Below are 6349 nucleotides of genomic sequence, written 5' to 3'. Positions count from 1 at the left end.
GCATTATATAGGTACAATCAAAATGGAATATGACTATACAGCAATAAAACTATTTTCATCCATATTAGAATATAAATCAAAAACTATTGCAATTGCATTTGGAATAGCGGTATCATATAAATGTGGCATGTTTATTTTATGTAAATTCTTTGGATTTTAGTGGCTTATTTTTTATGACAATTTTACAACTTTTTGTTATATTTATTTTATTACTTATTTTTATTTATCATAGTTAAATAGAATGTATATTTATCCACAATGTTTTCTGTTTAAAGGTGTTTCTTTTGTTTCATAAAAATATTTTATTTCTATAAAACAAAAAGTAATTCAAATCATTTGTAGTATTTTAATGTTTTTTTCTATTAAATGAAATCAGTAGAATTTTACATTGCATGCTAAAGTTTAATAATTACAAATTTAATATATTTTGTATTAATATCCACACAATTACTAATAACAGGGGGCTGTTACTATGACAGCTGAACTGTAATATTTTACATATTATTTCATTAGCTCCTCATGACCTTTCAATATGTGAATTAAAGCTGCAATGTATATACCAGCTAATCTAGGCAAATAAGTAAACATTTCAAGGCTCAAGATATATGGAATGAAAGAACAAACATTTAAAACCACTACCACTCAAGGGGCAAACTCAGTGAGCACCAAAACTCCAATAGGTAAGTCCTGCTCAATAAGAGTGGCTCCTGCACAGCAGCTCTTCCACTGTAGTTGCACCTGGTCCTCATGACCTATTGGCCTGGGGGTCAATTTCTCTCAGACAAACCAATAGCAATCAAGGCTCAACAGGACAGTGAACACAGTCCACATCAGGGCACATCTAGAGTGACCAGCTCAGGTTACTCAGGAGGCTGAACCACTGGGCGCTACAGGATACATACTAAACAATGCTACTCTACCAATTCCAGTAGACATACAAGCTCTACCTAATACATACTAATAGAAACAAACACAGGGAAGCAGCCAAAATGTGGAGACAAAAAAAACCTTTCACAAATGAACTAACAGAAAATATGTCCAGAACAAAACCCTAAATGAAATAGAAGCAAGAAAACTACCAGACACAGAGTTCAAAACAATGGTTATAAGAACGCTCAAAGAACTTAATAAAAGCTTTGAGGAACTTAGTGAGAATTTCAAGGAAACTAGTGAGAACATCAAAGATGTGAAAAAGGACCAAAAATGAATGATTCAAAAACTGAAATGAAGAATAATTCTCAGAGAATCAACAGTAGAGCAGAAGATGCTGAGAATGAAATCAACAATTGGAATATGAGAAAGCAAAAGACACTGATTAAAAGAGCAAAAAATGAATAAAAAATCTGAAGATAGTGTAAGGAGCCTCTGAGTATACCAACATTTGCATCATGGAGTGCCACAAGGAGAAGAGAGGGAGCAAGGAATTAAAACCTATTTGAAGAAATGACAGAAAACTTCCCTTCCCCAGTGAAAGAAATGGACATGCATAATAGAAGCAAGAAAACTACCAGACACAGAGTTCAAAACAATGGTTATAAGAACGCTCAAAGAACTTAATAAAAGCTCTGAGGAACTTAGTGAGAATTTCAAGGAAGCTAGTGAGAACATCAAAGATGTGAAAAAGGACCAAAAATGAATGATTCAAAAACTGAAATGAAGAATAATTCTCAGAGAATCAACAGTAGAGCAGAAGATGCTGAGAATGAAATCAACAATTGGAATATGAAAAAGCAAAAGACACCGATTAAGAGAGCAAAAAATGAATAAAAAATCTGAAGATAGTGTAAGGAGCCTCTGAGTATACCAACATTTGCATCATGGAGCGCCACAAGGAGAAGAGAGGGAGCAAGGAATTAAAACCTATTTGAAGAAATGACAGAAAACTTCCCCTCACCAGTGAAAGAAATGGACATGCACGTCCAGGAAGCACAGAGAGTCCCAAACAAGATAAACCCAAAGAGGCCCACACCAAGACACATAAAATACAAATTCCAAGGGCAAAAGACAAAGAGAAATCTTTAAAAAGCAACAAGAGAAAAGCAGTTCTACCTACAAGGGCACACCCATACAACTGTCAGCTGATTTCTCAACAGAAACTTTGCAGGTCAGAAGAGAGTGGAAAGAAATATTCAGAGTGATGGTTAGCAAATACCTACAACCAAGATTACTCTACCCAGCAAAGCTATCATTTAGAATAGAAGATCAGATAAAGAGCTTCACAGACAAGAAAAAGCTAAAGGAGTTCATCATCACCAAACCAGTATTACATGAAATGTTGAAGGGTCTTCATTAAGAAGAACAAGATTAAGATAAAAAAGATGAACAATAAAATGGCAATAAATACATATCTGTCAACATTTGATAAGAAAAATAAACAAACAAGGAATCTAATGAACAAAATAAACTGATGAATAAAATAGAACCAGAGGCATGGAACATGAAACAGACTGACGGAATCAGAGGGAAGATGTTAACCAAAGAACTTATATGCATTTGGAATCTAATGAACAAAATAAACTGATGAATAAAATAGAACCAGAGGCATGGAACATGAAACAGACTGACGAAATCAGAGGGAAGAATTTAACCAAAGAACTTATATGCATATATGCACTACCTGTGGACACAGACAATAGGGTGATGAAGGCCTGGGGCTAATTGGGATCCTAGTGGAAGGGGAAAATCCTATCTCATAAAAGACAAAAAGGTTAATTAACCATGCCTCCGCTATGCTTCCCATTGGCTAATCAGGGCGATATGCAAATTAACTGCTGACAAAGATGGCGGCTGGCAGCCACACAGCTTTTTGTTTGTTTGTTTGTTTATTTTTTTATTGTTTTATTGCTTAAAGCATACCTCTGCTATGCTTCCCATTGGCTAATCAAATTAACTGCCGACAAAGATGGCGGCTGGCACCACACAGCTTTTTTTTTTCATTTTGTTTCTTTTTTTTTTTTTATTGTTTTTTTGCTTAAAGTATTACAAAGGGTATTACATATGTGTCCTTTTTTCCCCCCGCCCTTGAAAATCCCCTGGCCTCCCCTACCCCCCCAGTGTCTTATGTCCATTGGTTATGCTTATATGCATGCATAAAAGCAATATATGAGGCTTGCTTGCTCCAGTGATGGAGGAAGCCAAGGTTCCTTGCCTGCCGCAGCTAGGCTCTGAGCTCTAGAAGCAACAATATTTCAATTATAGAGGCTAAACAAACCCCAGATACCTGCTTTCAGCTGGCCGAGGCCTCAGAGCTGGGAGCGCCAGTGACGGCAACAATGTTTCTACTGCTTGCCATGAGCCAAACCAAAAGACAAGTATAATGCGATCAAAACTTACTTGAAAATCCTCTGGCTGCACGTGGGCATCCCCCGAGGGCTCCCGGACTGCAAGAGGGATGTCTGACTGCCCACTTGGGCCCAATCCCCCAGGGAGTGGTCCTAAGCCAGCAAGTGGTCATCCTCCGAGGGGTCCCAGACTGCAAGAGGGCACAGGCCGGGCTGAGGGACTCCCCCCACCCGAGTGCACAAATTTTTGTGCACCAGGCCTCTAGTAGGGAATAAAAAGAGGCAGGGACATCAGTAATACTCTCAACAATAAAGATATAAACATATGTATGAATCTAAGATTTGTGTTCTTTCCAAAATAAAAGAAGTTGTCCCAGGATCCATCTGAAATAAGTATTCACTACTTATTAACCTACTTTTTATACTTAGTTAGGACATTTCATTACCTCTTTCAACTCTATTGTGCTTCCCCAAATTTCTGCTATCTCTTATATTATCATTTGGTATAATGAAAAGAATATGAGGAATAAAGTAGTTTTATAATTTTGTTTAGGTTCCTGCTATTTAATTACACAGGATTCATTTTCTTTTTCATCCGTAAACATGACAAACTAATAAAAATTATCATAGCAGTCTTGGAATTGGTAAATACCATATAGTTCATTGATAGTCCTGAAGAACTCTAATTGTAATTTTCATGAAATAAAAGAGAGGACTGAGGATTAGTGAATCTAGATATAATTTTTTTGCAAAGAATGTTAATAAATTACTAAAACAGAGGGAGCGGGAAAGGACAGGGGGAAAAAGAGAGAAAGAGGGTAAGGGGGAAAGGGGCTTATTTGAAGATAAAACAACTAATTTCAAATTTAGTTAGAGATAAAACAAGTTATTTGAAGTTATTTGCAGTTGACAAAAGTTATGCAGTATAAATGTGGCTTGTCAGAAAGGAATTTTAGAGCCAAGAAATCAGAGTGAATTATTAACAGTCAGTAATTTAGTTTGGATATTTCTTTGCTCTTAGCTCATTGTTTTCATGGGCAAGCTGAGTCACTTTAAGGTTCTGAGCTGAGATGGACAAAAGAATGAAGAGTGTAATTAAACAAGTAATACATTTTGAGAAATGTCATCTCTATGAGTTATAGATATGATGATATACTAAAATGAAAATGTTTGGTGAAAAAGAAATGCTGTCACAATCAATATGACATATAAGATGAACTATCATCAAACACAGTTTGATATGTGGAAACCCTTAAATTCTTAGCTGTTTTTCCTGTGAGCAGTTTTCATTTTTCCTCTTTTTGTTGACTTATTATTAAAATTTATTTTTAGACATTTTTATTATATATTAAAGCATGTTTGTGACTAGGAGAAAAACCAAAATTTTCAAAATTTCCTCAGATTGAGACTGAGAAAGTGTGTGTGTATATATATATATATATATGTGTGTGTGTGTGTGTGTGTGTGTGAGAGAGAGAGAGAGAGAGAGAGAGAGAGAGAGAGAGAGAGAGAGAGAGAGAGAGAGAGAGAGAGAGAGAGAGAGAGAGAGAGAGAGAGAGAGAGAGAGAGAGAGAACTTGTGTTGATTTTTTGTTTGGAAGGTGTAGTGAATGTTTGATATCTAGGCTGGATCTTGGTGCCACTTATATCTATATCTAGGAGCTATTTAAATGCTGCCTCCTCTAGAACTTGAGAGTAGAAAACAAATCAGTTATTACACAGGCTAAACCTAACATTTACCAGATGATGCTTTCCTTAAACTTGGAACTCACTCCTCTGCTATTTAAAAATTATTGGCTAGAAGGTTGGATAATTCCACTTTTAAAACTTTCAAACATTTTCTGATATTTATTTAATGAACTACTTCATTATTTAGTTCCCCTTGATAAGCTGGGTATTTGGTCACTTTATGCTATCTACTCTTAACAGCTGGATATTTGTAAATATTAATAGAAATTAATTTATTATATTCAGAAAAAATAGCCGTGTTCTTAAGATTATCCTTAGGAACACTCAATTGTTTTCATGCAGGTCAACTATGTCAGTGGTTGGCAAACTGCGGCTGGACAAACCATAGAGAGAGAGAGAGAGAGGGCTCTTTGGCCCCTTGAGTGTGGCTCTTCCACAAAATACTGGCTCTTCTACAAAATACTGACTTCTGCGCATGGGCCACGAAGTTTTAATCGCACTGTATATGCATTCCCGCACATGGTATTTTGTGGAAGAGCCACACTCAAGGGGTCAAAGAGCCACATGTTGCTCGCAAGCCATGGTTTGCTGACCACAGAACTATGTTAATGACATACAGGTACAAAAATATTTTTTTAAATTGTTCATGTTACTTGAAAGTAAATTACAGATGTTCAAAGTGAGGACATATGATCAACTTTTCCCTTAGCCACTGGTTTTGGTAATATTTCCCATACAAAATAGTTTTGGGTTCCCTTGTCCTCTTTAATGGAATTCATTTCCTATATAGCTATATCCATATTATATATCTATCTAAGTTGACTCCTTACATTAGAATTCACTCGTGATACCTGGGAAATGTGAAATATTGTCTTACTTTTACTTGGTATCAACAATTATCTGCTCTGGCATGGGGTTATGGAGCGAACAAACTTTCCACTACTATCCTCCTAACATGGCATTTATCCTTATATTTATAAACTACTAGAGGCCCGATGCATGAAATTCGTGCACTGGGGGGCGGGGGTGTCCCTCAGCCCAGGCTGCACCCTCTCCAATCTGGGACCCCTCAGGGTATGTCCGACTGTTGGTTTAGGCATTGGGCCTAAACTGGCAGTCAGACATCCCCCTTACAATCCAGGACTGCTGGCTCCTAACCACTCACCTGACTGTCTACCTGATTGTTTGCCCCTAACTGCTTCTGCCTGCCAGCCTGATCCCCCCCTAACCACTTCCCTGCCAGCCTGATTAACATCTAACTGCTCCCCTGCCTGCCCGATCACCCCTGACTTCCCTCCCCTGCAAGCCTAGTCCCCCAAAACTGCCCTCCCCTGCCAGCCTGGTTGCCCACACCTGCCCTTTTTTGCCGGCCTGATCTTT

This window comes from Myotis davidii, unplaced genomic scaffold (assembly GCF_000327345.1).
Source record: "Myotis davidii unplaced genomic scaffold, ASM32734v1 scaffold919, whole genome shotgun sequence".
Classification (NCBI taxonomy): domain Eukaryota; kingdom Metazoa; phylum Chordata; class Mammalia; order Chiroptera; family Vespertilionidae; genus Myotis; species Myotis davidii.
The sequence above is the reverse complement of the archived record's forward strand: the minus strand, read 5'-3'. Positions refer to the sequence as shown.